At 35.0% G+C, this 14462-nt stretch overlaps 1 pseudogene; it reads left to right on the top strand.

Annotated features, from left to right (window-relative positions):
• The first annotated feature begins 264 nt into the window (after positions 1–264).
• The window catches only part of LOC131156285 (cold-responsive protein kinase 1-like), a 29629-nt pseudogene continuing 15431 nt past the window's right edge, over positions 265–14462 (top strand).

Here is a 14462-nt window from a genome sequence, read left to right as displayed (position 1 = left end):
TATTTATAACATATAGAATATTTATATTTCCCGCCCACCACACGGGTGCCCATAACCAGTATCTATAAATATATTATTCAATACTCTATTAATCAAACTGAAAAGCACGCGCAGTGCGCGTGCCTTCGTCTCATGGGCGGCCACCACCATTGACCAATTTATATCTGATGGAACCAAGTCTACCGTCAACGGAAGGCACAGTACCGATAAATTTAGATTTTACAATTGTCTTTATCCTCCAATTACCTTTAAGATCAGTGTCAATGCTTCTCAATCTCCAATCGAGTTTCATCTTCTCGTCCCATGTCTCATCCCTCGTAACGTTCTGAAATTCAGCTTCTCACCTAGCTACCTAATTCGAGTATTCAGTTCTTCCCAACCCCATAAGCGAGATGAGACCGACGGCAGGTTTCTGGCTGGCAGCCGCTATGGCGGTTCTGGCGAGCCCGGCGCTCTGCGATCCGCAGACCAATTTTCTGAACATGGGATGCAGCCAGTACAACGCCACCAACCTCTCCAACTTCGTCGCCAACCTGAACAGCACCCTCTCGGACCTCCGTGGCCTCCTGGCGGCAGACGGCGGAAGACGGCGCTTCGCGACTGCGCAGCGGGCAAGGAACTCGGACCCCGTGTACGCGATGGTGCAGTGCCGGATGTACCTCTCCGCCGCGGACTGCCTTGCCTGCTTGGCAGTGGCGTCGGCTCAAATTCGCAACTGCTCCTCCGGCAACGGCGCTCGAGTCATCTACGACGGGTGTATTCTCAGGTACCACTAGCTTGTTAATTAATTAAATAGATAAAATATACTGTCGAAGTGGATGGAACGGTATCGGCACTAGTTAGATTTCACTTTTCAGAATGGTTGGATGTCGGCGACTGTACCATGCACAGGCCACCCTTCGTTTTCACACCCTGCTATGTGGCGCTCCACCACTGACTCCACTGTCACACTGGTTTTCTCTGCATCTGCTGCTTTGGATTAAGATTTTGTTTGGGAGAAAGATATTATTTTAAAAATAAAAGAAGTTAATTTTTTATTTTTTTTGATTATGCACGGGTATCCAAATGTCCGTTTTACTGTGACTAATCCTGCGCCCCTTGAAATTGATCCCACAACTTTAAAGGAAAAGTAAATTCAGGAGTTTAGAGACGGAAACGAACTCGTGAGGGTTTGAACACCTAACCTCGTGAAAGAAGTTAAATTTATTGCATAAACTAAGAGTAGTAAAGAATTTTCACTTATATTTGCTCAATTTATTATATCAAATTTACAACAGTAAATAGTAAAAGAATTACAGTTCATTCTTTTTCACCCACCTTTTTTTTTTTTTTTTCCCTCTAAAATTTGGCCGATGTGAATCCTTTTTGAACTAGGTGAGGTGGGATCTTGGCTTATCAAAAGGTGGGAGTGTCCTGTGGTGAGACTAACGAATCTACACCAAGATTTCTTTTTAGGGATAAAAGTATTGATCTCCCTTTTAAGGTTCCATAAAAAAATCCGAACCTCATTACAATTTTAAAAATTATGAGTACCTCCCTTAATATTTTGAAAATAAACCTTTTTTGAGGTTTGCCAAAAAGGCATAAACCTCTCTTCATATTTGGTAAAAAAAACTTTTTACAGTACAAATGTTTCCAAAATTAAATGTTAGAAAAGGTTCGTAAAACTTTTGAAATATCAAAAAAGGTTCGTATATATATATTTTTTTATCAAATCAAGGGAAGATAATATTTTTCTCTTATTTTAAAGTGCATTTATAAATTTAAATTTTATTTTTATAGGCCATTTTTCTTAAAAACAAATTTGTACATTTTCCCCCATTAATTCTAAGTAATGTTGAGTTACTTTTTGGGAAAACTACACTTGCTTTTGCTTGGGGAGCAAATGCAAATATTAAAAAGTAGGTATATATGTATTTAGAATCAACAGATTTAATTGACTTTATATAACTAAAATGTTAGAACTATTTTTAGCATGAAAATTGTATCCGGATATTAAAAAAAAAAAAAATAACACCGTTAAACAAATTTATGACTTCATTGAAAACTCATCTATAAAAGTTGACTTTTTTGAATGAATTCTATTAAATATGAGTAAAGATAGTATTTGAAAGCATGAATTTCGAGATGTGGATTTGAATTTGTATATATTAAAAAAATCCTGAAGTCCATGCTCAATGTTCTCAAACCTATGGAAAATCTTTTTTATAGTACTGTGTCTATTTATTTATTTTGCATACACAAAGGCACATGTGGTGTACAAAGGAATGATAAAAAAAAGTTAGGCACTAGGATTACGTATGGTCCCTCAAATGCCTATTCTTATGAATAAATTGCTTAGAATAGATTAATTCTTAGAATAGATTAATTACGATTACAGATATAAACAATTATGTCATTAATAAAAACTAAATAACAAATGAAACTTTTTATAAATCTGTAACAAGGGAAAAAAATAAGGAAAAAATCATTCCCAAATATTGCAGTGGCAATGTTTATTGCTTTCTTATTACAAATTGGATGATGTAATAAGCAATATATAATGAATAGTTATTTCCTTTGTTTTCACATTTTTAATTATATTATATCTTATTTTAAAGAATAACATTTGCTAGCCTAATGTAATCGAGGAGAAATTAAAGATCAAGCCACCTGACATCATTGTCAAAAATTATGAAAATAAAATCGAAAACACAAAAAACGAACTACTCTTTTGGTTAATTTTTATATAACTAAAACAAATTAAAATTTTTCCTAAACTAATTTATTTTTGACCTTGAATCAAATAACAAATAGAAAATATGCTTCAAATAGTAAGGAAAAAAAAAATACATAAACCTTTCTTATGGTTTAACCAAAAAAGAACACGTCACCCTATGACTTTCTTACCATCACTAGATTCCCTTATGATTCTCAAAAAATATGAAAAATTATAATACTGTTAAGTAGGTTAAATTAGATGTATTAGATTACTGCAATACCCTTACTGAAGTATGTGACTCATATTGGGTGGAACACATGTACAGAGAAAGTATGTTGACGAAAATAAGGAAGCTGGTCTAAAGAAAACTGTCCATGATTTGCATAGTGAGTATATAATGATCCGAACCCGTGTGGGTTTGATGTAGGATGGGATTGGTCTACCTATGTCCTATGGTTTCAACCCTCACACGAGCACATACACTCAATACACTTTAAATTAAGAATTCAATTATCCAAACATAAACACAATAAACTAGAGGACATTTCACATGTTTTGGGATTTTTAAAAGGTGTATGATGCTGTTCAGAGATAAGCCACAAAAGTTCTTTCACAAAGGAATCAAGTTAAATGTAGAAAAATGATATTTCAATATTTCAAGAATAAGGGTCCTATGATTAGCACAATAATATTTCCAAAATTGATTTAAAAGCTAGTAAGTATCCATCATGAAATCTAATAGCTCAGATGTGATATTTAAACATGGAAGTTTAGATTTCAAGCATGCGTTTACACAAGGTTAAGTAAGGACTTAAACAATGTGAAATAATATGGAAAGTTCATATTCTGGGTGGCTATAGTCGACTGGACTTAAGGGCCAGTTGCCTGAAGAATTTAAGAATAGATTTCTAGAGTGGCAGTGCTAGGTCAGTCAACTGATAGATGGACCTTAGTCGACTATTTGAGATTTTAGACAAAATACCGAGAGTCAATAGCGGGTTAGTTGACTGACCATCGGGGTTAGTCACTTGACCCAGGTTAGTATACTGACTGTCAGGCTTAGTTGATTGACCTGTTACGAGTTTGAATAAAAATGCAAGGATTCAAGGTTATTTCTTATCCAAGGCTTATAAGGCTTCAAACAAGGGTTCTCAAGCAATTCAAGGGTCAAATAAAGAACAATCTTACCAAAGAAAATCATTGGATGGCTCATTTCAATTCACCACAAATTAGAACACACCATATAATTCCTTAATCAAGTTGTAGCACTATGAAAACGATAAGCTATTGTACGTGTGTAATATTCCAATTGATTGTTGATTTTCACAATCACAATGATGGTTGATTGGATGATATTCTACATAAGTTAGAACTCATCTAGAGTCCTTTGTGCACACCATGAAATTTGGATATATATATATATATATATATATATATATATATATATATATATATATGCATTAAATGAAATGAAGGATTGTTGGCATTGGGGAGTAACTTGGTGATGGCCGTGTGGGTGATGGATGGAGGTTGTGAAAATGAGATACAAATGGAGTCGTTGGATAACTAGTGGTCTCACACCACCTGATCTCTGGGGAGAATAATTTGTACCCTTTTGCCGCTCAATCACAAGGATCGAAACAATGGTATATACACAAACAATTCACAAAGACAAAGACTTTAATTCAATATCAATATATTCTCTCTGCTACTCCTTACAATGACACAAAACATACTTATAGACTTAATCAAGGGGAAATGGAAAGGCACAACAATAACTAGCTAAGCTAGCATTGGGGGGGGGGGGGCACAAAATAAATACACACAACTCTCCATCTTGGCATCTCTAATAGAGGAGGAGAAATAGCGGTCGAAAATGATCTCTTTAAATCTTCCGCACGTCAAAGCTACTGGTACCGGCCTCTACTCCTCTAGGAGCCTCACAGCAGACCACCAACGCTCAACCTCCCATATCAGTCTGAATGTGGCATATAGTACTCTCTGCTTATCAGTACAATGCAGTACAGTTAGAATCTTTTCCATCTCCTGTATCCAGTTCTCTAGCATGATCGGGTATGTACTCCTTGAAAAGGTCGAGGGATTCATCCTGGTGAGCTACTCTATGGTGCAACCTTGGTCCACCGGTGGGCATTCCTATTCCCTAGAATTTCATGCTATCTCAACCATGACTTGTTGTGTAACACTACGCAGGACCACCTCAAAATTGTTACTGCCTATACTAGAGGGCCCTGCATCATCACCAGCAGTATGAGCATTGCTATTCGCTAGGTCCATCCTAAAAATAGAACAGAAACAATCTTAGAATCCTATTATCATAACACACCTATTGTGTTTATCTATCTAGGAACCATAACATATCCTCCTATACCAATCGCCTTTAGATCCTCATTCCTAATTTAAGATTCAGTTTTACCACTCAGAAACAAGAATCAACAATAGTTTACCATGACTTTCCCAAAATCATCACCCCAGGAAAATCACGGAAACCACCACAGAATTTCCTGCCTCTAGGCTACGAGATAGAACCCTAAATTCTAATCTTAATCCTCACCAGAATTCATTCCTATACTCTAGTATTGTTATCCACTGTATACTAGAGTCTGCAAAACCTAACAACCTAGTCTCTAATACCATACTTTAACACCCTGGGTTATATATATATATATATACAAGTCAACCCAGACCCAAAGTGGGGTACCGGGGATACATTTGTCCATATTCATGTTTTATCTATGCAGTGGAAAACATAACCCAATTAAACTTTAAGTACAATACCAGAGTACTACTGTCTCCAAAAAATATACATATTGACCCCCAAAAATCATTGAATCCTTAGAGTCTATAAAAATATATACCCAGTCCCAAAATAAAAACATACCCTCACTAATAGAAATCTACTCCTCCTCTATCATGGAGCTCAGTCTGCCTGACGTCCCGAATTTCCTGAAATGTCAAAATCTATGGGGTGAGACACCTTTTAGTAAGTGGGAATAAGTTATTATCAGTGTGGCAATGAGTTTTAGTGTATCACATCATTTTCATAAAAATATAAATTTTACTAAGGAATCATGGAAATCTGCTCTCATATCCATATACATATACATATATCCATATACATATACATATACATATATACATACACACACACACACACACACACACATTTGCAACCATACATTTTTCTCAAAAATGTAATCATGTTCAATAAATATTTCTTTGTACAAAATAACATATCTGTCAAAGTACCATCATACGAGTGTATTGCGTTTGTAATTAGGAAACCCATTCATATTATTGTCATGTAATAACCCCACATGACCGGGTTGTGCAGCCCAAAGGCGGGACTTAACCCTGGTTGACCTACCAAGTTAAATCAAAATACCTCGTCTGTAATACAATTGGTCCACCGCAGCCTAGTTTGGACGGTAGTCAACATCTCTCTGAAGATCCAATCGACTTCCATTACCAACATGCTCCCCGAGCTATGTGCTTGCACTCACTCAATCACTAGCAATGGTACCGAGCTCTCATATCATTAACCAACAGGGTTCTCATTTCCATTACTCGTTATGCATATATGTTGATTTCCAAAAATTTCCATTTCTCAAAAATATGTTTCGGCTCATGAGTATCCATGTGTATGTATGACATCTCGTCTATAACTCATGGCCCATTTCCCAGAAACATGCCCAAGCTCATGAGTATCCATGTGTATGTGTCACATCTCGTCTGTAGTAACTCATGGATGTTCATTATAACTAATAAAAATATGTCTGTATAAAATCTCATTCCATCATAACTGTGTAAAACATATCTATACATATCTCATATCGACATAGCTATTTGCCTCATATCTATTTATATCTCAACATAAACCCCATTCATCATATAAAATATTCACGGATTCATTTTTTAGTAAACACAATCATTTCTCATGCCACACAGATTTTCAATCATATTTAACCATATAATAATTAACTATTAAAACATCGGTTATTTCCAAAACTACCATTTCATATATATAAGTTAGAAAATTCATATGTAATATCTTCATATCATACTTCAATTTAATCAATTAAATTTCCTAAAAATTCTGACATAATTTATTCCCCTTACCTATTTCCTAAGAACATGCTTGCAAGTTTCCTAGATTAACACTCATAGCGTTTGCACAAACCCATGTATTCACATGCCTAGTTTAATCATGGTTACGTAAAAGCTGTAAATCATGGTTTTGTAAAAGATGTATATCATGGTTCTGTAAAAGCCGTATATCATGGTTTTGTAAAAGCTGTATATATCTCTGTGTTAAATCTCTTTACTATATCTGATATTTCTCATGCCACACAATTTTAAATGAAATTCTTATACTATAATCTGTACGGAAAAACAGTATTTTCATGCTATATAAAAAAAATAATAATATACATATCATTTGTAAAACTTTCCTATAACCCAAATTTCTGAATTTTCACAAACATATAATAGATGTAAAATTCATATCCCATAAACTCGTGTTATACTTTAATTGATAAAATTTTTGAAAATTAACTGGTGTAACTTATTCCCCCAACCTGATTATCAAGAAACCTGCTAAAAATACTATACTCATGCTCGTGGCGTTCGAAACTTAAAAACCATGAAATCATACATTCCCCAGAATAATATCACATTCACATTTTTTTTTCAGAACCCACATACTCTATTTAATCAATGAAACATCAAATAATTAACTATTTACTACTCTTACCTCATTCCTAGGGAAACGCCCGCAGGAACCCTAAACCCGTGCCTGCGGCGTTCACACCAAAATCATGTATTCCACAAATCCCAATTTATCATTTTACCCCAAAATTATGTTCATATTCACATTCCTAGACCTATACACCCATTAAACTAATTTAAACACCAATCAACCTCATAAACAACTTCCTCACCTCAGTTTGGGATGGTGCTTGGGATCGACAGAACATAATTCTGCTCCGATCAAAATGACGAGGATTGCCACTAGGCCTTAGATACGAAGTCTGATCGTCAATTGGGCGAGTCTATAGTGAGAAAATTAAAAGAGAGAAAGAGGGTTTTCGCAGCTGCAGGAGAGAGAGTGAGGGTTTTGAAATTTTACAAGAAAAATGACTTGCTACCCCTTTTATAGTATTCTATCTCAGGCAAAAACCATCGACGGTTTTCGTAGACTCCTAGAAAACCGTTGCCGGTTTTGTCTTTAACCAACCTAGTTTTCACTGTTACCCCTTTACCCGACTGCGGTAAAACTATATAATCGTCGACGATTTTCTTAGCATTCTATAAAATCATAGCTGATTTCTCCTCACCAAGCCATTTTCCTTCCTTTTCTTATTTATTTTAATATTATATTTTCAGGGTCTTTACGTATAGAATTTTGTCCCAAAGCAAAACTGTCGACAGTTTTCTTGGGGGTTTGTGAAACCGTCGACAGTTTAGTCTTTAATCAAACCGTTATTAATTGTTTTACCTTTTACCTAACCACAATAATTCGAATCTGTCGACGATTTTCTAAACTCCCACAAAACCGTCGACAATTTGGTCTTTACCAAACCAAATTCCTATTTTTTCATAATTATTTTATTAATATTATTTTTCGGGTCTCTACATGGTTTAAAAATTTCTGAATAATTTTTTTATTTTTATTATTTTCCAAATTAATATAATCATTTTATTTTTATTTTAATTAAAAAGTTTGTATAAAATGAATGATTTAATTTTTAAAAAACTAGTTTTATATATTATAGTTGGATACAAATTGCAATAACAGCTTAAAAATCATAAAATTTTAATTGAATTTTTTCACATTTTTTTTTCAGAGGTAGAAGTGGATTTTAAGAAAATATATGCACAAACGGAGAAGCCGAGAAAGGGAAGGAATGAAACATGTTGCTGAGTGGTTGATAAGTCTTGCCTCAGTTTCTTTGTTATTGAAGACCCTCTTGTTTCACTCGTAGAGAATTAATGTTGAATTCAATGTTGATTTTCGTGTAGAAGAGGGAAAATGAGTTTGAGAGGATATTGTGATACTTGGCCTTATAGCTGCATCCCAAAATTTACTGTTTGAGTTTGTACCAACTTTGACTCTAGCCACCTTCTAGAAGTCTTCTAAGACATTGGGGTTGTCAAAAGACATTAGGGTAGACCCTTTCGACAGTCCTTTTCTGTGAGATAGTTTTGGATATGAAGGTGACTCCGCTTCCATTGCATAGCCGTATTTGAGGCAATGAGTTTTCTTCACATACTATTTTTTTGTTAGCATCTGAGGAGTTCATAAGTCGGCTTTATTTATATGGGTGAGCACCAACTTTACTCAAAAGTTTAGGCCTACTAGGTCGTGGGTCCAACCATGTATATATATAAATATTTATCATCCACTCAATTTTCCCAATATGGGACAAACTTAGAAGTGGAATTTTCAACAATCTCCCCTTCATTTGTGAGTTCAAACTGCTCTCTCTTGAATAGAAACCATATCTTTTATGAGACTAAGTTCAACTCTCCAACAGTTGACCATATGAGTCTTACCACCACGTCTTATGTGCATCGGATTGTATTCCACGTGCCTCCAAACCAATCCTACCTCCCACGTTTTAACCATATTCAGATCCATCTTCCTAACCTTGATGATCCTTATTGACTTCGATCACACACTTGGTCCTCTAACTGTTAGCATGTCAGGAGAATTAGCTTCATGCCTTGACTTTTAGACTTTTTTCTATAATGTCGTTCACCCAGAGTTACAAACCGTTAGCTCTAATACCACTTGTTAGCATCGGAAGAGTCCATGGGTGGACCTCATACACATAACATGTGTTGGGTTATCCTACATCGGTTGTGGAAGGGGCTGGTGGTCAGTTATTAAGTGTGAGGGAAAGCCTCACCCTTTGAGCTAACTTTTGGGGTTGAGAAGACCCTAAACCACCCAACATAGGTATCAGAGCTTTGGTTCAACATTCTCCCTTGTATGCGTTGCCGGGGAAGACCCTAATGCCTTGTCGGGAGAGATTCTGATGTGTGGGGGGGGGGGGGGAAGATTGTCACTACAAAAAATAAGGTTATTAGTGACGGTTCAAAACCGTCACTAATACTCACAAAATAATTACTACTAGTATTAGTGATGATTTTTTGAGTATTAGTGACGGTTTTCAATTAGTCGCTATATCTACCGTTACTAATACTTATTAGTGACGAATTTTTCAAACCGTCATTAATAATAGAGTATTAGTGCTAGATTAAAACTGTCACTAAAAACCTAAGTTTGTCACTATAGATTCTACACTGGCTCGACCAAAAATCGTCACTAAAGTCATAGTATTAGTGACGGTTTTAAAATCGTCACTAATGCTCTATTATTAGTGAGGGTTTTAAAAACGTCACTATTGCTCTCCAAAACCGTCACTAATAAAAAAATAAAATGTGATGTTTATGATTTACATGATTTCCATAGGACTCTAAAATAATTATAATAATCAAATAATGCAAATGAGTCCATGATTGATAGAATTTTTACTTAGCATATGCAAAAGTAAATTTAGATATGAAGTTCAAAGTTCATTTGAAGTTTACTCATTCTTTCAAAAGTGTTTTTACATTCAACAGAGTATAACCATATGAGCATATGGTATATGACTATGATTATTTTGGAAAAAAGTAAACAAATTTTCAGCAGCATGCTATTTATAAATAGAACATTTCCCAAACCTGCAAGTCACAAAGGCATGCAATTCACAATATTTTTACATCATACATATGCCATTTAGATTAAGACATGCAACAACCTAAAAGTATCTACCAGTAGGCAATACACATTACTGCATTAGCCATGCAGGTGGCGTTCCAATCAAGCATGCAGTCCTAATGTCCATTACCAGCATGCAGTTCACAAGATATATTAATCCAAACATGTAGTGCAGAAGTTGAATCATCTACTAAACTGAAGTTCGAACTTTATGACATAATATATAATTTGCCTATACAAGACAAGCTCAATCTAATATAACAGGCAGTTGATGAGGATGTGAGTATCGGATCATCTAATTATATTAAAGATTAAACTACATGCATTGCTATTTTTGTTCGAAGATTTCATGTTTTGGATTTAAATTTGTCTGAATTTAGATAAAAATTAACATAATTTTATATTATATTTTGTCCTAATTCAATTTAACATTGCTAGATTTGTTAAGCATGTGTACCACAAACAAAGTTTACAATAACAATAAGTTGCGGAAGAAAACACTGCATCAATTCACAATAGATTTTTCTTCTCTGTTTGCTAGGTCAAAAGTTTATGTAATGTTGCATGGATTACAATGCCTCTTCCAGTTCAAATCAACCATATCCCCACCAAAATTTAGAAGAAAAGAAACATGAGTTCATAATTGAAATAGAAATTCTAGAATATTGTGTCTGGAAACTTGATTTATATCTTAAAGAAATATTGCAAATGTATGTTTATGAAATTCAAGAATCTAAAAAAAAAAAATTGCATTTATTTTTTGTTTTAATTATGGACCAACTCAAGTTTTTGAAAGATAAAATTTGAATTTGGAACATAAAGGTTTTTGGTACATTCTAGGAAAAAGATATTTTACATGAACTTTGTGCTATGGATGCGTTAGCTAAGGAGGAGCCTCCTTTAGGACTTGCCTAAACACTGTTGCTTTAAAATTCCACTCAGTTGAGGGTTGTATATTGTGTAAGCCTCTCGTCTTTTCTTACAACCATGATTAAAATCTTCATGGTCTCATGCTTTCTCCTTGCCATATAGGTCATCAACTTGGACAATACCATTTCAAACTACTGCATGCATTGGTCCTTGTTTTGCACATAATTAGAAGAATCCAAATAAACCTTTTTTTGAAGTTTCTATTCTTTAGGCTAGGGGGAACAAAATTTATTCAGTTCTTAAATTTTGAATTACATCTTGATTTATTTTACAAGAAAAATATTTCAACATATTCGATTTGCATAGAAAAAAGTCACCAATAATGCTAAACAGATTAACAATTAAACAAAATTCAAATGGCGAAACAGCAACTAAAAGTCCAAAAACGAATTTTTCGCAGATAAGTTACCAACAATTCAAAAATAAGTAATGCCCACAAAAAATCCAGCTTAAAAACCCCAATTATGGAAATATCAAATTGGAAGCATGGGTCTCGCGTACCATTAGGGTCGAGCTTCGGTGAACTGATCAAGGCGGCATGGATGGAGAGAGGGTAGTATTTGGAAGGGGCCGTCGCTGACCAAATCTCCTCTACGCTAACCTCAATTTCGGCCAAAGAAGTCGTCGGAATGACGGACCCTACTCTTCCCACGTGCTGATACGAACTCCATCTCCCGCTCTCCTCCCTAATTTCATTTTTTCCTACATTCAAATTCAAATGATCATCATTGAAAGAAGACCATAAGAAAAGGGAAAAAGATCACATAATTGAAAATCATATGCACGTGTATGAAAAATAAAATTGGAAGTGAAGAAGTGTGTACCTGAGGATAGAGGTTCATCCATGGTTTTATGCTCTTCCATTTTTATTTTTCAAAAGAATTGCTTCCGGGCAAGGAGCAAAGTGAGGAGCAAAGAGACAACAAATGAGAGGGAAAGAGGGACGTACCTGCATGGCAAGAGTTGACAACAGCGACAGACGGCGGCCCAAGGGGCCCAATGATCAAATCGACGGCGAGGCAAGTTGTGTGTCGTCTAAGATCGAACAGAAGTTCCAAAGATTCGAAGAGAAAGAGAGAGAGGGAGAGGAGATAGAGAGTGACGGAGATAGATAGTGGGAGAGAGCGGGGAAGCAAATTTAAGCAAGTTGTGGCGCAGTTTAATGGATTTTGGATTTTAAGCACTAGTGACGGTTTCAAAACCATCACTAATACCCTATTATTTGTGATGGTTCTCCCAAACCATCACTAATACCCTTAACTAATTTTTTTTTAATATTTTTTAAATAAAAATACAAGTAGTGATGGTTTCAAAATCGTCACTAATACCCTATTATTAGTGACGGTTCTCCCAAACCATCACTAATACCCTGAACTAATTTTATATATATATATATATATATATATATATATATATATATATTTTTTAAAATAAAAACACTAGTAGTGACGGTTTCAAAACCGTCACTAATACCCTTAACTAATTTTTTTTTTATATTTTTTAAATAAAAACACTAGTAGTAATGGTTTCAAAATCGTCACTAACACCCTATTATTAGTGACGGTCCTCCCAAACCGTCACTAATACCCTTAACTAATTTTTTTTAAAAAATAAAAACACTACTAGTGACGGTTTCGAAACCGTCACTAATACCCTATCATTAGTGACGGTTCTCCCAAACTGTCACTAATAGCCTTAACTAATTTTTTTTATTTATTCATAAATATTAGTAGTGACAGTTTGTTAATCGTCATTAATAAGTGACTTTTAGTGACGAATTTAATCCGTCACTAATACCCTAAAATCGTCACTAATATTTTCTCGGAAAAAATTAAGCGCGAAAATTATTTAATGCACTGTTTTTGGTAACGAAAGTATTAGTGACTGTTTTAAAACTGTCACTAATAGTGTCGTATTAGTGACGACTACTAAAATCATCACTAATGCTTACACTATAGTGATGGTTCTTAAAAACCGTCACTAATACCAACTTTTAGTGATGAAATTGAATTTGTCACTAATACTTTCGTCACTAAAAATCAGTTTTTTTGTAGTGTTTTGAGTTATCCCATATCGGTTATGGAAGGGGCTGGTGGTCAGTTATTAAGTGTGAGGAAAAACCTCACCCCTTAAGCACCTAATATCAGGATCGGAGTCTTAGTTCAATATTCTCTCTTTTATGTCATGCCGAGGGAGATCTTGATGGTTGCCTTAGTGGGAGAGACACTGATGCCGTGCCGGGAGAGATCTCGATGTTTGAGGGGGAGATTGTTGGGTTATCCCGCATTGATTGTAGAAGGGGCTAATGGTTAGTTATTAAGTGTGAGAGAAAGCATCACCCCTTAAGTTAGCTTTTGGGGTTGAAAAGGCTCTAGACCACCCAACACTAGCATGAGAGTCTTAGTTAAACATTCTCCCTTGTATGCCATGTCGAGGGAGACCCCGATGGTTGCCTTGCCGGGGGAGATCCCGATGCCTTGGCGGGAGAGATCTCGATGTGTGAGGGGGAGATTGTTGGGTTATCCCACATCGATTGTGGAAGGGACTGGTGATCAGTTATTAAGTATGAGGAAAAGTCTCATCACTTGAGCTAACTTTTGGGGTTGAGAAGACCCTAAATCACCTAACATTTTTATGGGAGCTGAATCTCCAAATCCATTTTCTCAGAAGTGTTGTGTTCATCATCTTAGTGCTTTCACATCTCTAAGCCACCTTGGTCAAATAGGCAAGTTCGTATTTTTCTATTGCAGCCGAGGGGCATTTAACGGTTAAGAATTTTACTTGGAAAAATAAAAAGAAAAGAAAGTAAGGAAAAAAAAATTTTATTTTTCATTATGTTTTTCTTTTATAGTAAATTCTGTTAAAAATAAAAGTTTGTTTTTATATGATTAAAAATTAAGAAAAACTAAATATTAGCAATGAGTAAAATCAAAATTTTAATCATAAATTTGGTATATTTTTCATTTTCTCTCTTACTTTCTTCTACGTGTTTGTGTGTCTGTTTCTTTAATGTTATATCTGTGATAAATTAGTCATATCTTCATC

The sequence above is a fragment of the Malania oleifera genome, chromosome 5 (genome assembly GCF_029873635.1).
Source record: "Malania oleifera isolate guangnan ecotype guangnan chromosome 5, ASM2987363v1, whole genome shotgun sequence".
Classification (NCBI taxonomy): Eukaryota; Viridiplantae; Streptophyta; class Magnoliopsida; order Santalales; family Ximeniaceae; genus Malania; species Malania oleifera.
The sequence above is the reverse complement of the archived record's forward strand: the minus strand, read 5'-3'. Positions and strand labels throughout refer to the sequence as shown.